This window comes from Acomys minous (genome assembly GCF_964271855.1).
Source record: "Acomys minous genome assembly, chromosome: 1".
NCBI classification, from domain to species: Eukaryota; Metazoa; Chordata; class Mammalia; order Rodentia; family Muridae; genus Acomys; species Acomys minous.
In genome coordinates this window covers 45,783,874-45,797,312 of record NC_140483.1, presented here as the reverse complement: position 1 = coordinate 45,797,312, position 13,439 = coordinate 45,783,874, and the positions used below count along the sequence as shown (strand labels likewise).

At 35.2% G+C, this 13,439-nt stretch overlaps 1 pseudogene across 1 annotated transcript; it reads right to left on the bottom strand.

Annotated features, from left to right (window-relative positions):
* Nucleotides 1-1,098: 1,098 nt before the first annotated feature.
* LOC311593288 (TIP41-like protein) lies at nt 1,099-1,897 on the bottom strand (annotated as a pseudogene). The gene has a single exon. The product of its transcript is annotated as a TIP41-like protein (transcript).
* Between the last annotated feature and the right edge of the window lie 11,542 nt (nt 1,898-13,439).

Sequence of the window (13,439 nt, the reverse complement as noted above, 5' to 3'; positions counted from 1 at the left end):
TGAGGTAATTTTACAACTTAACTTCTTTCTATGTTGAAACACATTTAGTTTTATTACCTTTCTGTAAATAATTGAATTACTAAGATGATTTCAATTTACCATTGAATGACTTTTGTGGATTAAAAACTGTGACACACATGTATTGTCTTAGAAAACAGACCATCACAGAATTACTTGCACAATGGGATTACTTCATTGTTGATAACATAAGCAGATGATCAATACTGAAATCATAATTCCCTGAAGTATACTCAATGTCTTTCTTTTTCCTGAGGAATTTATGTAAATAGGTTTGTGTTCTATAGAGAAGAACTAGACAGTAATGCATGCAGGCATTTTTAAGTAGTTTTGCTAAAATAACCTGGAAAGAACATAGAAACTGAGGCCATATGTAATGGGCTTAGATTGCCTGATGGACTAATGCAATATTTAGTGTAAGAATATTCAATTAACAAAACAATATAATTGATTAAGAATTCACAATTACTGAATTATTTGTGAGTAAATTACAAACATTAAAATCAATCATATTGTTACTGATTATATAGTAGACTATTAATTATTATCGTATCTTTTATAAAATACCTAATTTTAATTTTACACATAAAATAAAATTTAAAGGTTTATAAAATGAAAAAATAAATTTCTTAAGTATATAATTTTATAATTCTAAAACCCTTAAATTGTAATACTCTATACCTGAATTTTATGCAAACACAATCATATGCATACACATACATATAGTACCACATGGTTCACATACATTTTCATAAATGTAATATGTCTTTGTAAATTATCACATATATTTGTCATATTTATAGTATTTTGATTTAATTTTATATTCAATGAAATTATCAATAAATTACAGCACATTGAATCTCAATGCGTATTTCTAAATATATGGTAGATTGGGGAATTTGAAACAGACAGTATAAATAGGAGTTGAGTGGAACCTACCTACAAAACATCATTTATTTTCCTTCAAGGCTACAGAAAATCTGCTCATAAGAAAGGAAATTAGTTTTCATAATAAAAATACCCTTACAAATAGCCAAGGTGTCCAGTCAGATTCCAAAGCGAAGGTATGCCATACCTCATCTATTCCGAGGGCATACTTTCTGAGGCTGCAGGGTTAGGATCAATTCTTTCTAGAAGTATTAGCTTCTCAAAAATGCCTCCTTGATTGGTAAATATTGTGATATTTCATTAGGTTCCATGAAAATGAAAGGCAGGACATGCATTGTATTAGCAACTCTGCTCTCTGTAGGTGTATATTCTCCCAACATGTAGGTCAGTAATTGTGAATTCAGCCTCATGGTATAGCCTTGCTTACGTCATTCATTCTGATGAGCACTCCACTGACAATCAAGAAAAGAGCTGGAAGTCACTGTTCTAATCTTCACACTCGAGCTACAAACTCCGTGATCATGCGATTAATCTTCAAACAGGAGAACTTCAAAATTTTTCATCTGTTCTCTGGCTTTCAGTTTCTCCGAATCTATATGATCTGTGTTGGTACAATCTTTAACTTAAAACTCTCCAAGTAACGGTTCTTTATACTCTGTTGTATAGATCCAGTCATACAGTTGAATAACTTCTTTGGAGTGTTCACCCTCTGTCCTACTTTTCTGTCCCTCTTCAGCAGAAACTACTTTAAGCATTGGTAGTTGTTTACACATCTCAGTGCATCTGTAGCATTGAACTCAATTCCAAAGCCAGTGCCATGCTGGATCCTAAGAACATTGTCTGCAAGCATCATTTCAGAGATGGATGGCATATACAGTCCATAAGCTAATTTGTCCATATCCACAGACTTCATCATGTGGGTCTTGGCCACCAGCAACTTCCAAGGCCCGAAGGAGAAGTTCTGGTGGCTGCTTTGAAAGCCGGGGATCATATTGGCAGAAGCTGAGCCACAGGGGAAAGTGCCTGCAGCAACCTTCACAGTGCTGCGGTCCCTGGAAATTCATTTTGTTTTTTGTTTTTAGTAACTTTAAAAATATATTGTCCAGTTCTTCACTAGAGATTTTAGAAGCGATGTTATGTTTTTGCTAACATTATGTATAAACATCTCTCAAATTTTCAAAGCTAAATATTTCAAGCTAGTAAACATACAGACAAATATTTTATAATTTTTCCACACAGGTCCTTAATTAAGAAACAGTTGAGTAGAGAGTGGGGTCTGACTTTCACAGGAACTCTGGTGCCCCATATTTGACCACGTCCCCTGGAGGGGGAGACCTGGTGGCACTCAGAGGAAGGACAGCAGGCTATCAAGAAGAGACTTGATACCCTATGAGCATATAAAAGGGGAGGAAGTCCCCCTCATTCACAGTCACAGGGGAGGGGAATGAGGGGAAAATGGGAGGGAGGAATGGGAGGATACAAGAAAGGGAATAACCACTGAGATATAATATTAATAGATTAATAAAATAAAACGTCACAAAAAAGAAAAGAAGGAAGAAAAAAAGAAATAAGGAGAACAATGGATTGCCATCAGTTTTTGAGTTTTGATAATCAGGAAAAACTCCCTTGAGTTTCAGATCCATGACTACCAAAGTAACCAAGAATATCAGGGTGTTCTGTGCGTTTTACCTTTATTTAATCAAAGCTACATTTGTCCAATATAATTTCATTAGTTAAACCAATTAAATAAACAAAAAAGAGATAATAGTGGAATTAAACTGTACATAGGATATAGAACTCATGAGTAAATATTATTTTCATTTCACATGTTTTTTGTTAACTTACATGTATATGAAACAAGTCCCTCCCTTCCATGTGCATATGTGCTCATCTACACTCTAATTCTTTAACTAATGTTTGACTTATAAATACTGTGCACATCAGAATTCAATTTGGAGTTAGCTTAGCTTACCTCACATAACCAGCTATATCATGTTTTTGTTTTGGGTTGTTGAAAATAAGGATAGAAGATCCTATCTTCCTGACACTTGTGGCAGAAGCACCACAAACAGGCCTCTAATGTTTTAAGATTAAAAAAAAAAAGTCATCTTATTTCATAAACTTTTATAAACTTGACATTTGTTTACAAAAGGAAATATAAATCAATATTTTTGGGCATATGGGAACCGCAAAAGAAGACAATAAGCTCCCATCTTTGTAAATATCACATTACACCTCTCATGTGTTGATAAAGCTCAATATATAACCTGAACATGAAAATGAATAGGCATATTCCCTTCTTGACAAAAGAGGCTAATGGAACTTACCCAGCTAAAACTTTTCACATTAAATTGAAATTATACCTCTAAATCTCAGAGGTAGTGATAGGTAGGCATACCTCTTCTATGTTAAGACACTGCAAATATATTGACCAAAGCAAGGATTTATAAGATGTCATCTAAAGCACTCGCTCTAACAATAAAGGAGACAGCACGATGGTGAAATGATGGTTGAGATTCATAATAAATCTCATGGTACCATAATAATTCCACAGCAGTTAGGTGCCCTGTACCACACTGCATCAGGTATCCCATCATGTTGTATTTTAAGACAATAATTGTTTATCACAGGTATTGCTGTTTAATCTTCATGGTTTGAAGTTATAAATAAATATAAATAAAACAAAGTTTACTGAAAGAAAAGGAAAAATCCAGTGAAGTAAATCTACTTGTAAGCCTTAGAGATTGCTTTTTTCTCTTCTTACTAATTAAAAATAAGAGGACAACAACAAATTATAAAAACCATGTAAGTTTTTGTCTATGAAAATTAATAAATGGCTAAGATAAAAAATCCAAGCAACACCACATGGTGGCGAGGATGTGGAGAGAGAGAAACACTCCATCATTGCTGGTGGGAATGCAAACTAGTACAGCCACTTTGGCTGGTGGGAATGCAAACTAGTACAGCCACTTTGGAAATCTATATCAGAAAACTGGGAATAAGGCTTTCTCAAGACCCAGCGGTTCCACTTCTTGGAATATACCCAGAAGATATTCCAGCACACAACAAGAACATTTGTTCAACCATGTTCACAGCAGACGTATTCATGATAGCCAGAACCTGGAAACAGCTTAAGTGTCTCTCAGTAGAAGAATGGACAAAGAAACTGTGGTACATGTCCACTATGGAATACTACTCAGCTATTAAAAGCATGGAATTCCTGAAATTTTTGGACAAATGGATTGAACTAGAAATTATAATAATAAGTGAATTAACCCAGAAGCAGAAAGAGTCAAATGGTATATACTCACGTATATCTAGACACTAGCCCAAGGGGCATGTCCCATGAAAGTCTTCACTTACCAGGAAAGTGGGAAAGAGAGGAGGACATCCTACTGGGACTCTAGGTAAGAAAAGCAAGAGAGAATGGGGAAATAGAAGGATCCAGAGGGTCCTAGAAACCTACAAGAAGAACATTATGATGGGAAGATCTGGACCCAGGGTTCCTGCTCAAACTATGTCACCAGCCAAGGAAAATTTATACAGTAAACTTCGAACCTCTACCGAGATGTAGCAAATGGACAGGACATTCTCCACAGTTGAGTGGAGAGTGGGGTCTGACTTTCACATGAACCCTGGTGCCCCATATTTTACCACCTCCCCTGGATGGGGAGGCATGGTGGCAATCAGAGGAAAGATATCAGCCTACCAAGAAGAGACTTGATACCCTATGAGCATATACAGGGGGAGGAGGTCCCCGTGAGTCACAGTCATAGGGGAGGGGAGTAAGGTGAAAATGGAGGGAGAGAGGAAGGGAGGATAAAAGGGATGGGATAACCATTGAGATGTAATATGAATAATTTAATAAAATATATTTATAATTAAAATAAAATAAAATAAATTATTAATTGTATGAACTAGTAAATCTTTGAGCCAAATAAGTATTAGTTACTAATAGAAGCTTGACCAAAGCATCATTAGATTTCTTGTACTTATTCATATTTCAAAAGATATTTGAAGCCCCTACCTTGATGAAGTCTTGTTGCCCTCCATCAGGAATGCATTTATATTTTGTATTTCCTTGTTTTAGTATTTAGTTACCCATCACTGTGGATGGTCTTAAGACTTCTGGGCAAATAAAAATAACTATTTTAGAAAAGCTGTCAGTACACTTGTATTTCCTCTAGATTTGAACTTTGAAAAAAAGTTTTAGGATTCAAGCCTTTGACATTAATGATTAGAAGTGGATTGAATAGTAGTATCCCCAAATCTATGTCTACCTTGAAGCTCAGACTGTGATCTTATTTGAAATAAGAGATATCATAGCTAAATTCAACTTAAGAGATTTTTATCCTTTGAGATAGTGACACATTCATTTCTGGCTGACTCCCTACTTCCTTTATAATAAATGACTTTGAACGTCTGCCCTTTTCTTCCGTTCTGCTTAAGTGCTTTGCTTCTGTGCTGCTGGACATAGTATTCATGCTAGGTGAGCGGTACACCACATAACAAATTAGTTATAGATCTTGAGATAAAATTCATCTTGGATTTAAGTGGTCTCTAGATTAGATGATTCATATTCTCATAAAAAATAAGAAATTCGTGAAAAAGAACAAGTGAATACAGCTACAGGGTATATCTACAAAGTAAAAGTCTATCTGAATTGTCAGCAAACATGAGTCTGTAAGAGAACCATCTTTCTCCATAGGCTTCAAAATTATATCCTTATCTCCATTTTGTGGCTTCTGGGACTGCTTATGCGCACACATGCACATTCACACACTCATGCGTGCGCGCACACACACACACACACACACACACACACATACCGCAAGACACATACAGCACACCAAAAGGCACGGATATGCATACACACCACAAGACATACACACACAAACACACACACACACACAAACACACATACACACACACAGGACAAGCAAAATGTAAAAACTATGATTTATTTTTTGCTTCGTAGCATCTCTTCCAAAAATCCTACTCCAAATAAGTAGAACTTCATTGAACAATATTGGCTTCATGTTTGATTATTTTTGGTGCTGTTCATTTATGTACTTGCAAGTTTCTTTTAGAAATATAATTTAGAAAATTAAAAAATAAAGATAACTATTAATAGTAAAATCTTATAGATCTTTGTAGAAAAATACCAGATGAGGATCAGTTACTAATCAAAGCTTGATTTGTAGATGTTTTTTAAAAAAGAGATTATCAAATGTGGCAAACCAGCCACATGTCAAAAGAGCATGAAGATAGGGAATTCTAGAAAGAGGTTTGGGGAGGAGAACAAGGGTGGAAATCAGATTGATCTGGGCAGAGCAGGCAGTGGCTGGGAAAGAGGAGGGAAACGATCTGGGCAGAGCAGGCAGTGGGAGGTGAGTCAGCTGGGAAAGAGGAGGGAAACTGAAGGGGTCATCTCTTAGAGGAGTTGTAGATCTGCTACCTGCTTGGCTTTTAGGAGGATATGGGATAACACTAGCTGAGACTCCTGGTTACAGGGGGACATGAAGACTGAAGAGGCCACCTCCTAGCCAAGCAAGACTTCCAATGAAGGGACAGGGACTCCAACACACCCAACAAAGCCTTTGACCCAAAATTTACCCTGTCTATAAGATGTGCATGGATAAATATGGATCAGAGAATGAGGGAACGTCCAACCAATGTCTGGTACAACCTGAGACCAGTCCCACAGGAGAGAGCCAGCTCCTGACAATGTTAATGATCCTCTGCTATGCTTGCAGATGAGAGCCTAGCCTAACTGTCCTCTGAGAGACTACACCCAACAGTGGATCAAAACAGATGCTGAAAACACAGCCAAACACTAGACAGAGATCAGGGAGTCCTGTAGAGGAGTGTGGGGACTGATTTTCTCAAGAAGATAGTGTCAAACTAACCTGGTCCCATAGAGGCTTACAGATACCTAAGCACCAACCAAAGAGCATGCATGGACTGGCCCTAGGCCCATGACTATATGAAACTGATGGACCTAGGCACAAAAGAGATATTTGTTTTTTTTCTTTCTTATATGAATTTACTGATATGTATGTAAATGCATACTTAGAGTAAACCACATATCCCACCACAACATTTATTTTAACTCATGGAGATTGATTTACATTCAGAAACTTAGATGCACCAAAATAGGAAAGATGTTTTCTTCAAGGCTGTCAAATACAAATACCCAAAACTAAGAATATGACATTTGTATAATTCCTATCATGGTTCTTCTTGCTATAGGTAATCTATTGTCTATATGTGTAATAATATAAGTGTATATGTAGAAAACAAAAAATAAAAATAAATAAATCTTAAAAAAATACATTTAAAACAAGTAGCATTAAAAACTTAAGGTTTGTCATTTTGTACTATAAAGTTTTAATTTATTGTAACATATGCTAACTCCCCAAATTATACATACTTATGAGTCACATACTATTCTGAAACATGTATACACTTTTGGATATTTAAAACAAGGTAAATATACCACCTATTTGTAAATGTTTTTATTTCCTCAGATGTTAGGGGATAAGATGAGAACCTTACCCAAGCTTTATGAATATACATCTTGGGCTGATCCCAGAGTCTTTCTTCCTCTGTTCTAGATATCTGTGAGCCTAAGGCCTGGACACTTTTAGACTCTATACAAACTAATCTTCTGCAAGCTCAGACTGTGTGGGCTTCAGTTTCCAGCTTTCATCTGCTAACCTTGGCCTCAAATTTTTCATCCTCCTAGACTTACTGTTGAGTAAGCACACCCTTTCCTATTCATTCTGAACTCTAGCTAGCTAGTTCAACTCAGCTGTTCTGGCTCAAAACTCCTTTCCATGCTGACTGATACAAACATAGCTTCACTCTGATTCTCCCTGAATTACTCTGCTTGGAAAAACTGCCTCTGAGCTCAAAGAACTAAATACTGAACTCATTCTGTCAACCCTTTTCCTGCCCCTCAATTAGATGTCCTTGCTTTGGATTAAAGGTGTGTTCTGAATGTGTGTCTACAATCTAGTCAGAGGGATTAAAGTTTGTATTCAAGCCAGATCACACAGACATAGGTCTTTGAAAGTGATTCCTTGCCAGGGTTGGCATATTACCAGATAAAATTCCTCTACAACTATTCTTCTTTGTGGAACCATTTTCAAAATCCTATTTTACATATTTTTAAATACTCAGTGTATCATTAGTACCTATATCCATCCCACCACACAATAAAATAACAAAAATCCTCATAGCTATCTCCACATGACTTAGGACATAGTGATGGGTCTTTTCTTTTCACACCCTCGTGCTGTTTTCCTGGGACTTCAGTAAGTCTAAGCTTCTATGGTGCCAAATATTTAGATTTAACATATATCTTCATGTGTGTATGTGCACATATAAAATTATTCAAACACCTGCCCTTTTTCTACACCTAAAAAATATATCCAAATTATAGTGTTGACTATTGAACCTATTTCTGCCATATAAACACTATTCCCTTGTCAAACCTCATTTCTGCCTCCCAGAATAATTTTTAAGTAAAACTGAGAACAATCTTGTTATCTGAATAATTTGAAAAGAGTATTTGGGCAGAGTAAAAACTTTTGAGTCGTAAGACTAAATCATATTTTATGCACAAGAATAAATTTCATGTCATAAAAGCAGAGCAAGCACCTATAGGCTCATTTTTTGGAAATAAAAATTCAGTTCTTGATAATTCATTAGGAATGAAGCTTTGGTTAAATGAAGCCATCCGTTGTTAATAGCCTGTGGTGCAATAAGGCTCACTAAGAACAGGTGATGATTACGGTACTTAGCACTTCTGGGGGATACAAGTATAGTAACTATAATCATTCTAAAAATTACTTCATAAGTGTCACACTGTTAATTACAGTTCAAAGAATTAGCATCTGGTTGAAGCTGGAGGTGTAGCTTTGAGAAATTAGTGTAACAGGAAATGCATGTAAAGAACCTTTAATCACACCATAAAATGTTCTTTGCCTAGCTTTGGATATTCTTACATATGAAGTTTGGTAAACACCTGGTCTTTACCAAAGAATTAACCCTGTGTGTTTTTTCAGTAGGGAATGCTAAACAATAATATTATACCTTTTAGGCATTGTGATTTCCTAAAGAAAATAACGTGGTAAATTTAAAGAAATAAAGTATTAGCAAAATCAAATGTACAACTTGCTCATAATAGTTTGGTCTTATAATAAGTATGTCAATAAGATAAAATTAAATAAAACAATTAACTAGCATAATTCTTCTTCTGTAGCATAAATTTGAAGAGGAAAATCTGAGAACCATATTATATATCATAATCCATGGATATGTCTTCAACAATTGTGGAATTCCTGAAAAGCAACCAAGGGCTACAGCACCAATCTATATTGACTTGGGAATCAACTGGATTAATACCTGGAGTGCCACGAGCAACTTTTAGAACAGTGGGTTCTTATGTCTGTCATTGTGGGTTTTATTACTATATAGTTCTTTTGGAAAGAACTGTGAGCCCGTGTGTGTGTGTGTGTGTGTGTGTGTGTGTGTGTGTGTGTGTGTGTGTAGATATAGTATATGTGTTTAATTGAAGGTAAGTTTCTATGTGTTTCTTACGATAAATAAAGAAATTTGTAAGTAAATGATAGCTCTAGAAAGATATCATTGAGTGAGTAACCCAGAAAGGCAAACATTGTATCTTCTCTCTCTCATATGCAACTTCTATATCTAAATTCTCATATATGATTATCCAATACAGAGTATAACAACAGAAATCATGAAAGCATAAAAGAACCACAAGTGGAAGAAGGGAGGACTTGAGAGGAAAAAAGCTAGATATAGATGATATGAATTTGGAAATGAAACAAAGAACAGGAAGTCAAACTTGGGAGTAGGGGAGAGGTCAATAAAGAGTATAAAGGGACAAATAACAAAGATTATTTGATAAAGCCACAAGGAAACATAGTGTTTCATATTTACCTAAAATTATATAATATGTTCATAAATGTATCATGTATTTTCTAACCAAACATAATTTAAAAATTTACTTTTAAGGAAATATTCAATATAACATCAAAGAGTAAAGCTGCATATTGTCAATGGTAAGAAAACCTTATAACTTGAAGAAAATAATTTGAAAATATTAATAACTATGTTAAAGAATGAAAGTATATGCCAAATGAGAATGTTTTCTCCTGAGTACCAAAGAACTGAAGAATAGTTACAATATCAAAGAAATAAGATTAGAATTTCTCATTAGGAAACATGTTTTCATGAAGGCATCGCTTAATATTTTTGTTCATTGCAAGTATTTAATACACATTCATGTTCCTTCACTTTTGATTTGAATTTCAGTAACCTTTTATTTTTACATTCCTCACTTAAAGATAAGATATTAAAATCAGTTTGCTACAGTTTCCTAAACTAAATAAAAATCCTAATCTTCATAAATAGCTCTTTGTTTCTGTGCAATAAGGAAAAATGAAACCAAATTCAACAGTTAAAAAAATAATGAGTCTGTCTGATATAATATATGGACATAGTTATTGAGCTGCAAGAAAATGGATATTTGGAAGAAATGTTAAATATTGTTAAATGAGTAAACACTAATCAGATTGGATGACATGGAGCTTAGATATGAGTGCAGTTGTGCAATGATAACAAACTTTGGCCTTGGTTATATCTATTTTTATTATATATATATATATATATATATATAGTAATTTAAATTTTAAAATGTTTTAATGGTATAATATATTTATCATTCAATAATTTTTAAGAGTTTGATGTATCTTTCCATTGTTGTCTGCAAATCTATATTTCTCATGAATCCTTTTAATAGGTATAAACATGTTTCTGTGTTGATACCAAGTATGAGATGTGAAACAGATTTGTGTGAGAATATGTGGTGTTTGTCCACTGGAAATATGAGAGAAAACATGCTATTTGTCCACTAGAAGAGGAACTGTTTCTTGTGGGGCATGGTTTTTGCCACCTGATATACATCTTAGTATGGATTATGAGAGGATATATATATATGCCCAAACAAGGGCTTGGCTTTTGGTTTTGGTATAGCTTCCCATTGACTGTTCATCACTATGCTTCAAGACATTTCTACGGAGAAACCTCCTAGAGAATGCTTCAAGGGTCTGACTTCCAGCTGCTGATTCTGGCTGCAGTTGTCAAAGTCACCTTTGTTGAATTGCTGCTTTGTTGTTTATCATGTCTGCTGAAACTTTGACTATGAAGAGTGGAGTTTCTCCAAGGAACCGAGTCTAAGAAGGTCTACATATCATTTTCCCATTAACCTCTTTTATCTCCTATTTAGGGTAGGCGGGTTAGAATGGAGGTATAAGCATTAAAGAATCTCAAATAAAGTAGGTTTGAAAACATTCAAAGCCTGAAATAATTCCTGATATTTCTGTTCATTTATATTCATACATATTCAGGTAATATTATTTATCCTAATATGTATCATATTAGTTAATTTAGTAATTTATTCATTGAAAAGAGTTTCATGAAAATTTCAAATTATCAAAAAATATTAAACTGAACATTGTGTATTTTAAGTATTAGTGAACTGAAGATCAAAATAAAAGTCAAAATTTACTTTGTATATTTTTTGGAGAATATAAAGTAGAATAGCAATGCCAAGGAACACATTTGTTATAAATGACTTTGTGTGTCCCTGCATTATATGAGAATTCTCTTTTAACTGGAAAGATAAATATCTTGTAACTATAGAGAAATTGTTAAATTACAATTAAAGGACAAAAGTTTATATTCTGCAGTTACCTTAAATAGAATGACTCAAAAACATAAGCTGCTAAGGCTAAGATATGCATAGCCCCCAAACATCAAGTTTATTATGTTGCAGCTATAGTGTACTAGGAGAAACATACTAAAGACAAGTATAAAAAAAAAAAAAGGGAGAACTGTGGCTGTCCCACGAAAGCCTTCACTTACCAGGAAACTGGGACAGAGGGGAGGACATCCTATTGGGACTCTAGATGAGAGAAGCATGGGAGAATGCCAAAATAGAAGAATCCAGAGGGTCCTAGAAACCTACAAGTAGAACATTATGATAGGCAGATTTGGGCCCAGGGGTCCTGCTCAAACTAAGGCACCAACCAAGGACAATACAGGCCATAAACTTTAAGCCCCTACACAGATCTAGCCAATGGTCAGAACACTCTCCACAGTAGAATGGAGAGTGGGATATGACTTTCTCATGTAGTCTGGTGCCTCGCCTTTGACCATGTCCCCTGGAGGAGGAGACCTGGTGGCACTCAGAGGAAGGACAGCAGGTTACCAAGAAGAGACTTGATACCCTATGAGCATATACAGGGGGAGGAAATCCCCCTCAGGAACAGTCATAGGGGAGGGGAATAAGGGGAAAATGGGAGGGAGGGAAGAATGGGAGGATACAAGGGATGGGATAACCATTGAGATGTAACAAGAATAAATTAATTAAAAAAAATAGCATAAACTATGAAATAGATTGTCACTCTTCATTTTAAAAGCTGTAGTTTTTATTGTTTATGATGTGACCTTTCAATAGTTTAATATACATCAGACGAGGCACCAAGCCCATGGTAAGCTAGCCAACACAAATTGGACTTTCTTGGAAAGGAGAAGGAAAAGAGAAGAAGGAACAGGAGAAGGAGGAGGAGGAGGAATATGAGGAGAAATAAGGGATAAGAAGCAGAAAAAATAGAAGAAGGAAGAGAAGAGAAAGCAATAGAAAGGGAGAAGGGAAGGGAGAAGAGGAAATCTCAAACTATAGTGGAAAGTTGAGAGATTACAAAAGAGGAGTTAAAGGGGATGAATATGCTCAAAAATATAAAATTCTTAAATAAGTAATAATAAAACAGTGACTCTATGCTTCTGTGCAGTGTTGTAATAGTTTTGATCCATATTTAATATTGTTAAATAGACTTAATAGACTTAATTTTGTCTAATGCAAAATTTTGTTAGCCCTAAAATTACTATCCCTAAAATACGTCTAGTTAGAGTAATAAAATTTCGGCTTTTGGATATTGCTGTGAAATGTCTACTGGACATAACAAAAAAATTGCACTCATTAAGTCACAGAAGCTGTGGGTGTCAGTACAAGACTTGTGCAACATCAAGTCAGTACAACTCAAGTATGAAGAAGGAAGAGGCTCACAAAGCACTGGTCTTAGTTGAGGGGCTATTGTAGTTCATGGTTGCTGGGAGGAACCATCAGTTTCATTCAACAGTATGTTGTTCCATAATAGGTTGCTATTCTCCAGTGACTGGAGCCCTGCACAGATGGATATATCAATGGCACCAATATGACATAATACAGTAAAGATGAGGAGAAAAGAAGAAGAAGAAGAAGGAGGAGGAGGAGGAGGAGGAGGAGGAGGAGGAGGAGGAGGAGAAGGAGAAGAAGAAGAAGAAGAAGAAGAAGAAGAAGAAGAAGAAGAAGAAGAAGAAGAAGAAGAAGAAGAAAAAGAAGAAGAAAAAAGGTGAAATTTGGTGATTAATAATGGGTGTCTTGAAGTATTAAAATGGGA